The following is a 10735-nucleotide window of genomic DNA, read 5'->3' as shown; positions in this document are numbered from 1 at the left end:
TTTTCTATTTTTCTTTTGAGCCAATTTGCATATTCAATTTTCCAGAAAAAAATAAAAAAAACGAAACTGGGCTCTTGCTCCTTACTGTTTCGGCCTGAAATGGCCCACGGCCCACAGCCGCACGCGCCCTTCCCGCGCTCTCCCCCGCGCCCAGGCCGCAACCTGGGCCTGGGCCAGGAAGTCGGCCTCGAGCTCTATCCCGCCTGGGCCAAATCAGGTCCAATGAATCTGCGCCGTCCGTCTGTATCCTACGGCCGAGCGGCCAGATCGGGCGAATAAAAACCCGGCGACGTCGGGTTCCTCAGAAAACCCTAGTTCATTCCGGCGTTTGCTTTCTCTCTCTTCTTCGCCGCTCTCTCCTCTCTCTACCTTGCTCTCTCTTCTCAGCCGAGCACAACCGAGCGAGCGAGAGCGAGCGAAGGCGTCCATGGCACCGCCGCCGGCCCCCTCGCCGGCATGCGCGCTCCCCAGCGGGTGAGCGCGTCGTCGTCGAGCGGCCTGGCCGCGGTGACCCCTTTGGATTTGAGCGGGTCTAGGCCGAACCCCTCTTTCTTTGTTTTTCTTTTTGGTGCTCGGATTGAACCGATTTGGATTTCTTTTCTTTTCGGGTTTGATTCCGATTGGGATGAGGGGGTTAGGGTTCCGAATCTCTTCCCTTCCCCTTCTTCTTTTGGGATTAACCCGATTTGGGATGGGGTTACAAATTAGGGTTAGGGTTTCGGTTGAACCTTTTCTTTCCGAATTTCTTCCCTTCCCCTTCTTTGTTCATCTTCTCTGATCCAAACACGGATCTGTTCTTTCTTCTTTTACCCGATTAGGGTTAGGGTTACACACTAGTAACCTGGCTCTAGTACCAATGTTAGGATCGTGGTGTGTACCTCTGTGTGTAACTGTAGATCCGTAGTAAGACTCCTGTTCGGGTTCCTCTGCACGTCTTGGCTGCAGCCTCCCGGAAGCCGGTGCTCGACATGGTGGTGAGGAGGCGAGGTGGTGGCGATGCTGTGGAACGGTGGAGACCCTGCAGGGGAACGACGGTGGTGGTGGCGGGCTCATCCCGTCGCTGGCAGCGCTCTTTAGGATCGGATTAGGGTTTCTCTGTAGGTGGGTTGCGGCTCCGTTGAACCTCGTAGTCTGAGCCCTCACCCCTACCTTCCTTTTATGTGTGCTGTGCGACAGGGGCCCACCAACCGAATTAGGGTTGGGCTCCCCCGATCAGGGAGCAGAGATAAGAGCCCAATAGACCGTTGGGCCTATTGGTGGAGATCAACTAACAGTGAGCACAAACCTCTACGCTCAACCACAACCACTAGGCAGATTAACTTAGAAAACAGACACACTCAGCTGACACATATGTACAATACTCATTCGCAGGCAGAAAAACACAAACAAGCAGAACATATGACAAACCACACGAGCACACACAAACCACACCAAGGCATTCGATAATGAATGGATATAAGGAGAGGCTCCTTGAGCTCAGTGTCAGACCTTTTTCTTCCAGCAGAACGGGAACCTTGCATCATCATCTTCATCTTCTGCTATTGCATCTCCTTTCTCTTGTTCCTGATTTTTTGGTTTGTTGTGTTTAAAGTCAAAACCAGGTCTTTCCTTAAGTTTGTTAATGGCTTCTTCCACCTCAAAACGGACAGGGCCCCCGTTGAATTCAAGCTCCTTCAGTTTTGGAAGGTTGTTAATGCCAGAGAGAGACTGCATGTTGGTGAAGGTCCACACAATCTTCTGGAGAGAAAGAGCTGATCTTGTAGTGAAGTTGATCTCTGTGATATCAGAGCAGTTGACAATAAGAGTGTTGAGCTTCTGGAACTCATTTTCGTTGAAAGTAAGCTGACTTCCACAACATGATGTGTCCAAGAGCTCTAGGCTGCGCACATTTGGTTTCTTGGCGAGGATACGTAGATTGGCTTGCTCCAGCAATTTTCCACCAAGAGTCAGCTTGGTTATTTGTTCAGCATTGTCAATTGATGAAAGCAAACTGCTGCTTGTATTATTGCTGAACTCAAGCTCCTCCAGTTTTGGAAGGCCTTCAACACCAGAAACACGCTCTATGTTGGTCAAAGACAAAATGATCTTCTTGAGCTCAGGAGTTGCTCCTTCCTCGAACATGATTTCTGTCAGGCTGGAGCCCTGAAGAAGAAAGTAATTGAGCTTTTGGAATTCATTCTTCTTGAAGGTGAGCACGCTCTCAGTGCAACCAATGTTTTCAAGCTTGAGACAGAGTAACACCGTCAGCTTAGCAAGGACCTTAAGATCTTCCTGGTTCAGCGAGGTGCTACTTAGAGTAACCTTGGCAAGTTGATGATGATGATCTTTGGCCAACAATGGAAGCAGCCGCCCCTTTTGTGTGGTTCCACTGACCCTTAGGCTCTCGAGAAGCTTAGGAGGGTATCTCAGGAGAGAGGCTGGTAACTCTTCACTGGAAGGAGTGCCCTCATATCCGGTTGTGTGAAAAGTGATTGATAAAGACAGGAGGCACTCATGCAGGTCACTGATTGCTCGAAGCAAATTCCTTAGGTGACGGTTCTTGTCTTCAACAACAATACCGAGCTTCTGCAGCTTCCATAGCTTTCCAATGTCAAACAAGTCTCTGCCAGTGCCAATCAGTGAAGCCTTGACATTAGACAATACTTCCACATTTACCATTTTTCCGATCTTGTGAGGAATCCGTACACCAGAACCATTGTTAGCAGCTAGTAAACGCTTCAGCTTAAGGAGCATGAGATTTTTTGTTGCAGATGCAGGCACCATCGTCTGTCGAATATCCAATACCTCCAATTCGTGGAGGTTGTTGATTTCTCTAGGCAACTGGGTAACATCTGTTCCCCTTAGGCTCAAGTACTTGAGTAGTAATATATTGCTGCAGATTTCATCGAGGTAGTTCTTCTTCTTGAAGCACTGACAACTTTCCAGATCAAGCACCTTGAGCATGGACCATTTAGATGATTTAGAGATACTTTGCAAGAAAGTCTCGATTTTATCAGAACCTCGGAGTTCAATATCATTGAAAATGGAGAAGTGACGAGCCAAGTGATGTGACAAGCGTGTCTCCACAATGTGTTGTTTCCTGGCAATCTTGGTAATGAATCCGTGAACTAGATCACCTACCATGCAGCTCTTGACCTTGCCTGAAGCACTAATATCACCGGGGTAAAGAAGCCACCGGTCAATGAGCATGTCAAAACATCGCTCAGCTTGATGGACTGAAGTGGGCCAATCTTCCTTAGTTATCAACCCCTCCACGACCCACCGTCCTATCAAGGTTGACCGCCTGATTTTGTGACCTTGAGGGAAGATAGCAAGATACAATAAGCAGGACCTGTGTTCTTTAGGCATGTCGTTGTATGAGAACCTGAACATCTTCTTAGCAACACGTTCCAATGATTTTGGTGAAATCTGCAGGGAGATGTGCAACTTGTGCAGTTCTTCAATGCTCCTCTTGGGCTTGGCGTACAAAGCATGAGCGAAGATCTTCATGCATAACTCATATGGCTCACACTCATCCAAGATGTCCCGAAGGACCTGGCTTTTCTTGTAATAGTCTCGATCTTTCTGCTGGCTTGTAAGCTTGAGCACTGTATCCTGATAGAGGCCAGCAAGGGTATAGTATATGGGTTCCTGCCGTGGATAGCAATATTCTTTAGCTTGCTGGGTGTTCTTTGTGTTGGTGATGATCAATGCATCAGCATCACATTGTAAGAGGTTCAAAGCATTTCTGGTCTCCTTCCATCTGGATCCATCCATCTCGTGATCATCAATTTTGAGGATAATTAGGGGTGTTTTGTCCTTCAAGTGATCTTTAATCCTGTTCACGATGCCTTGTATCTGCATCTGCTTTTTAAGCTCCACGTTGATGCTTTCGATCTTGTGCATGATTTCTTCAACCTCATATTCTGGAATTTGACCCAGATTACTCCGTTCACTTGTTGCTTGATTCTTGTCAGATTTGCCTTCCTGAAGCTCTTGTAAGATTTCTTGTTTAGCCTCATGGATCATCTGCTTGATTTGATGCTCCCCCAGTGTTTTTGCTGTAGTCTTTGTGGCTTCTTTGGTCTGCAGAGGCTTGCTATTGCTGGTCGCTGGAAACACATTTAGCAGAATGCGTTCATATTGGGAATCTTCGAGACAAATGGGTTCTGTCTGCTGTTGCGCTTTTGCTGCTCCTCCTTCTACTTCCATTATCCTTTTAAGCTTGTTAGCTGTTTCTTTGATAATGTTGTCATACGACGCTGCTAATTTATTCATGACTTTGTTCCTTACATGGCCTTGTTGAGCCACAGCAGCAGCTGCAGCTGACTGGAGGAGCAGCGGGAGGAGTAACTCTAGCTCTAAGTTTTTCAGGTCCTCCAGCTGGTCCACGCCCTTCTTCATCGGTTGCCCTTCTCGGATACCTTTCTCGATCTTTTCTAGCTTCTGGTAAACCTTCATTCTTGCAATACTGGTCTTGATTTCACCAAGCAGCCTCTTTTTTCTGACCTTTATTTCCAGTCTTCTGTAGCCAGCATCTAGCCAGTCCAAATGCCGCTCCTCCTCCTCCTCCCCATTGCCTGGACAGCCTGTGCCTTGCAGCTGCTGGGTCTGGGATTGGGGCTTGGCATGCTGGAGCTCCCGAAGGATGTAGTAAAGAATCTCCTTGGGCCGTAGCGGTGCAAACTTTTGGTGCACTGCCGGGATGTCCAATCGATGGTAATATGTCCCTGGCGCAACCAAAGTTTCGTGTGCAAGAGTGAAGGCGTCCTTGTGTGAATCCGGTGCCGCCACGATGGCCAAGGACGCCGTCAGCACGATCTCTTGTTTAGCAACCTTGTGTATCCACTCCCGAAGCTACCTCTGGAAGTAGTCATCCAGAGTGGGAGGCTCCAGCAGGAAGCAGCCTGATCTCCGGCGACGAGGATGATCAGTCGTGGCTGTCATTACCAGCTGGTGATGGTGACCATCGCCGTCGTCTTCATCGTCGTCTCTGGCATGGCCACGTGACGCTGAAGCAGGTGCAAGTGCAACCACCTGCGCCGATGATGACGGCGATGGCGTCGCAGGAGGTGACTGGTGGTGGTGGTCCGCCGGTGCCGCCGTTGCTGGGACCTGCACTCCGTACCTCAGCCTCCGCTCGCCGACGTCGCGAGCCCTGTCCCTGAGCTCACGCAGCTGGACCGCCGCCCGGTGCTGCGCGGCCATCTTGCGCACGAACCAGGGAAGCCACCAGACGTAGCGCCTGAGGCCGCCCCTGGCGCGGTGGATCTCCGGGTTGCCGCGGTACAGGTAGAGGTCGATGCGGTTGTTGCAGTCCTGGGCGAGGAGGCGGACCTGGCTCATCCACGTCCGGACTTGCTCGTCGTGCTCGCCGTCGGGAGGTTCCGTCCTGGCCAGGTATGCCAGGAAGCTGTTCATGCTCTCCATCTCCTCCTTGATGAACTGCACGTCGCCCCGGACGCGCCCTAGCAGCTGAAACTCGTTCCGGATCACACCCAGCAGCGAGGTTACGGCGCCCGATGCGAGCTCAGCCATGGCTCCGTCGTCACCGGCCGGCCGCGGCGGGACGGACGGCTAGAAGATGTATAGTTCAATTGGTTTAGCGAGGATACGTAGGCTGCCAGCTAGGGTTGGCCATCACAGCCCATGCGCATGAATGTCTGTGCGCGTCGGCAGCCGGTGGCATAAGGCTTTGCTCTTTGACGTATGCTACGTGGAAAACCGCCAAGGCAAGCAAGCATCTACCACTAGTTACTCCATTCTGAAATACTAATATAATGTAGCATGCCAAGATTTTTTTTGCCCTGAAGGGCACGTGCTCTCACCACCTCCACCATTGGATTCACATTAAGAAATGTGCACAAACATATCAGAATGCATATTCGCATTGAGATGTGTGTGAATGGTGGAAATGGTGAGAGCACATGCCCTTAAGGGCACATTTAACTTTACCCAATTCTAAATTTATAGGACTTTTCTTTTTTAACATGAGGTTTCCCTCATTTCCAATAAATTCATAACGGAAATACATCGACCATGCATAGGTAGCAAAGAGTTATCAGAGTAAGAAGGGACAGCTAAGAAGCTGGCTACTAGATTTCTAGGGACATATTAGAGGTAAAACAAATAATGCGCACAACTCTATCTAGCCTTAACGTATTTTAATTATCATACTTGTGTTGGTGATAGACACCACTGGTAGATATGCATGTAGATTCTATCTTTTCAAACTTAGAGTTACTTCACCTATACAAAATTTGTTATAATACATATCCAAGGGTGCACAACAGAAGAAGAGCGTATGCCCTCAAAGGCAAATTTTACTTTCTCGGACAGGTAGTAGCTCTCAACACGTAGTCCACTTGTTTTGTTCTTTTATTTGTTTTCTTTACTTTTGGTACGAAGGTTTAGGGCCTCTTTGACGTGGCTCCCAAGGGCTTCGGCTTCATCTGCATGTGTACAGCTACAGGAGTCCTTCCATTAACATGAACCAAAAATTGAACTGCTGAACGAAGGAGCCGGCGAAGCTAGTTTTTAAGGCTTCAACTGGTTCCCTGCTACAGGACAGCTACAGGAGTTCTATAGTGAGGAGCCAGAGCACCTCAGAGCCGCACCAAACGGCCCCTTAATTAAAGCAAGCTGCAGGTGCAGGGGCTTCATGCCTACTTCTACTTTGGCTCATTTGATTCCGACACGCTACAACCAAGCAATGTGATACATTCCTTCGGTTCATTTGTTCCTTCTGTCATTCGGAAGCAGATCAGAGGAACATCATCATTTGATAGCTTTCTCTGACATGATTTTGCCGGGGAACTTAATTCTGTTCCACGCACAAGTCTGTGACCGATTCTCCCAGCTCTGCACCTGTTCAATTCTTCCTGTTTTTCACCACTAAGCAGCGGTGCCAGCTAAATTTTAGCGAAACGAACAAGACCGTCCAGCTGATAAATATAATAGTTTAGGTTAACATAGTTACGACTTTACTATCAGATCTCAAATGTATTTGTTCTCCTCCATAGTCCTTTTTCTTTATTTTGATTTTGGTTACAAGAAGACGCACTCCACACTTGCACACTCATAAGTACGTTTCGATCAGATGATCGAATACAGCTTCTGCTAGCGCTCGTGGGTATCAGGATTTAAATTTCATTTTGGTGGATGTAGATAGTTGTACGTACACCTCCCAACTCCAATACCTTACTTAGATGTTGTTCTTGTTGTTTAAAAATCCTTTCCGTACATATTAATTAGAGTAAAAATAAACTAATTTTCACTTCAACCAATATGTTTAGATTGGAGCTGGGATTAGAGGATTATGATATTATCGTTTCCCGAATGAGACCTGATGGTTGCATTGTTTACAAGCCTCTTTGGCGTAACTCCAGCTCCGGAGATCCTTGAGGTCTTGTTTGGATATTGTCGGATTTATCTCAATCCACATGTGTTGGGGTGAAATTTAGTTTATATTTTACTCAATACATGTGGATTGATGCGAATCCGACTACATCCAAATAAGACCTGACTGATTTATAGTCTGCATAATATAACAAAGTGGTTTAAATATATATGTTTAGATCAGAATAGTATCAAGATTGTTTAATTAAATCCTTTAATGTGCACATTGCTCTAGCGACGAGGAATTTGTAAAGCTAGGAATGACAGCTCCCATCCTTGTAGGATTAAGGACAACTATTTTTTTCGAAGGAAGCTTTTATTGATTTTCAAGACTTTTACTTCAAGGGACAACTATATAAGCACTGAAAAGTAATAATAATCAATCAATTGAGAAAAATGATTCGTTGTGCTACTTAAGCCGCCTCGTAGTCTTTTTAGAAGTACCTATAATTGGAGAGGCATCTATCTTTCTTAAGTTTTGAGATATCACATCGGATGTCACATGGGGTGTTCGGATATTAATACAAAAATAAATTACAGAATTCGTCAGTAAACTGTGAGACAAATTTATTTAGCCTAATTAATTTGTCATTAGCAAATGTATTACTGTAGCACTTTATTGTCAAATCATGGGCTAACTAGGCTTAAAAGATTCGTCTCGCAAAGTGATCGCAATATATGTAATTAGTTATTTTTAATCTATATTTAATATTCTATGCATGTGTCCAAATATTCGATGAGATATGGTATAATTTTTTTGAGAAAGAACTAAACAAGGCCTTAGACCTCTCTTGTTTGCTCTAGAGATGCTTGTGTTTGGTTTTGGAACGAGAAGGGACGAGTCCATTTCATGTTGTGGGATGGGATTATATCCGTCTATGTTCAGTTAGGATACGAAGACGATTTTGTTTTGCGTTTGGTGCGACTGTGCGAGGGATCCCTGTTCGCTTGTTGGTTTCAACCAGCCCAAACCAGCCAACCAACAGTATTTTTATCTCACATAAAATCAGCATCAGCCAGCCCAAACCAGCCCAGAAACCAACCAGCGAACAGGCCGAGGGTCATTTGAGATCAGTTAGAGAAATAGTCAAGTGGGGTCCAGATATTATTCTCTTTCTCCGTTTTCTCTTCCCCTGCGGCCTGCACTGTTGGATTTATTATGGGTTAGGCCCATTTATATATCTAATAAATTAATAACTCTATGGCTTGTAATTGTGTGTATTATTATTTGTACCGGATTGGAAGTTAAAAGGACGTTGACTCAACTTAAATGATTGGAATAGATCCGTCTAATTTGAGAAGTTGAGAAACGGACAAGGGCGTGCCACACGCGTGCGCGCGCCGCTGCCGGCCGAGCCGGGCCGGGCGTGGTGTGTTAATTTTTAGCACTCACTAACTCGACCTGACGCTTGCTCTCCCTGAGTCTCTCGATCTTCCCGGCGCATGCCTCCAAGGCTTCTCGACTTCCCTTGCGATTCTTCCAACTCCAGATAAAAGAGAGAACATATTCCAGAAACAAAGTTGAGTTGCTCGATAGCTTTCCTCATCTCGTAACTCTGCGCGCACGGAGGAGCGAGAGGGCAGGTGCCTCCGAAGCCCTTGTCGTTCGGGACCTACGCGACTGCCCAAGAGTCTCTGTCTCCGTACATCGTCTTCTTCCCGATCACCGGCGTCTCCTTCCTCGAGTACAGCATGTCGACTTCGGAAGCACGAACAGGAGGGTATGATCGTTTCATCTTCTCTCAGTTTGTTCCATATGTCCAGTCTTGTCTTATGTCTGTTTCTGTCAAATATATGCTCTGCGTATGTGCTTTATTGTTACAGTCATGTTGCTTCATATGTAGCCTTATGCTTGTTGCAAATATGAGATGCATATCATGCCAGTTTCTCTCTGTTATGATTTATAAATCAAGTTCACATGTTTTTTATTTTCATATGTTTCACATGATACATGATCTAACATGTATTTTCATCATGGATATAATCGATATCATGATTTCAATGATTAATATTTTTTTATATGTCATCATCATGCTGTTAAATTATGGAATTAAAATGACATGAAAATTACCTATTATTCTAACATGCACTGTGCTGGGCATGGAGTCTGCTGTCTGCCCGAGGCTCGTATTGCCCCGCACTGTGTTGTCGTGCTTATTATTATTGTTAAACATTTGTGATACGACGCTGCATCACACTCTCACCTCACCGGTAACAGAATGCTCAATCTAATTAATGAGAGTTTTTTTTTTTGCGATTGCACACACTCACAATGCTCGCACACTCATCCCTATAAACACACGCACACAAGGCCTACTCCTATGAACAATCTTCAAAGAATGGGAAGATTGACAAAGTCACCACAGACATATTGCTGTCGACAGGATCATCACATACCACTCACCCTTACGAAGGCACGCATACAAAACCTACCCCTATGAGCATCTTCAAAAACTGGACCAACAAATCATTGAGATTGACGAAGTTACCACCGACATCTCGCTATCGACGAGATCGTCGTCTACCACTAAAGTACAATGATGTTAAATCTTAAAAAATTCGCTATCACGGGAAGTCAAACCCAGGACCTGAGATACTACTGAGTGTCTTGTAACGTCTGTACTAACATGTCCTTGTGAAATGATTCAATTCTCAGCTTGTTATGGGCCGTGATAACAGAGGGGCCGGGCCTAGGATGGCGGCTGGCCCAGCCCATTAACGGATACAGGCAGTTACTTTTGAAAGTTACAAACAGGCTGGCCCGAGCCCAACTATCCCAACGTCGAGCTCGACGTGATGATGCCGCCGGGGGTGGGCGAGCTGCGGCCGCCAGGCACCGCCACCGGTGTACCGGTGCTATCCGCGGCGAAGGTGCCGGTCAGGGTCGCGTAGTAGGACCCGAGAAGCCGCATTGCGCCCACCAAGTACGTCCTCCATGTCTGTTTTTGCCTGTAATCCATGAATGCATTCGCTTGTCTCTCTGTCTGTCATCTTCATTATCAGACCGCACCGATCACGCAAGACCTTAGCATCTTCGAGAACGAGCTCCACTTGTCTTGGAGAGAGTACGGAAGGACGTAGCGAGAGGCTAATTTGCAGGTTCGATAGATAGGCTGTGAGGCTTCCTTCTCGAGTGCATGGCACGTGCTCGATGGAATGCCTCCACAGACGTGCGCCTTGTCTTTCTTTTGCTATTTGTTAATTCCATGGAGGCGTGGGAGAAGGGCCGTATCTTGCAGGCGAAAGTGCTTTTCGTTTTCACCGAGACTCAAAATTTCCAACACGGATGGTTCACGTCTAGCGAGCACATCCACCCCGTGCTCTTTTGTGATTACCACCACATGTACTTTGGCCCTGT

At 46.7% G+C, this 10735-nt stretch overlaps 1 pseudogene; it reads right to left on the bottom strand.

The window, feature by feature from the left end:
- Nucleotides 1–1482: 1482 nt before the first annotated feature.
- Nucleotides 1483–5760, bottom strand: LOC136513499 (disease resistance protein PIK6-NP-like; annotated as a pseudogene).
- Between the last annotated feature and the right edge of the window lie 4975 nt (nt 5761–10735).

The sequence above is a fragment of the Miscanthus floridulus genome, chromosome 16 (assembly GCF_019320115.1).
Source record: "Miscanthus floridulus cultivar M001 chromosome 16, ASM1932011v1, whole genome shotgun sequence".
In the NCBI taxonomy this organism is placed as follows: Eukaryota; Viridiplantae; Streptophyta; class Magnoliopsida; order Poales; family Poaceae; genus Miscanthus; species Miscanthus floridulus.
This window is presented reverse-complemented; position numbering and strand designations above follow the sequence as displayed.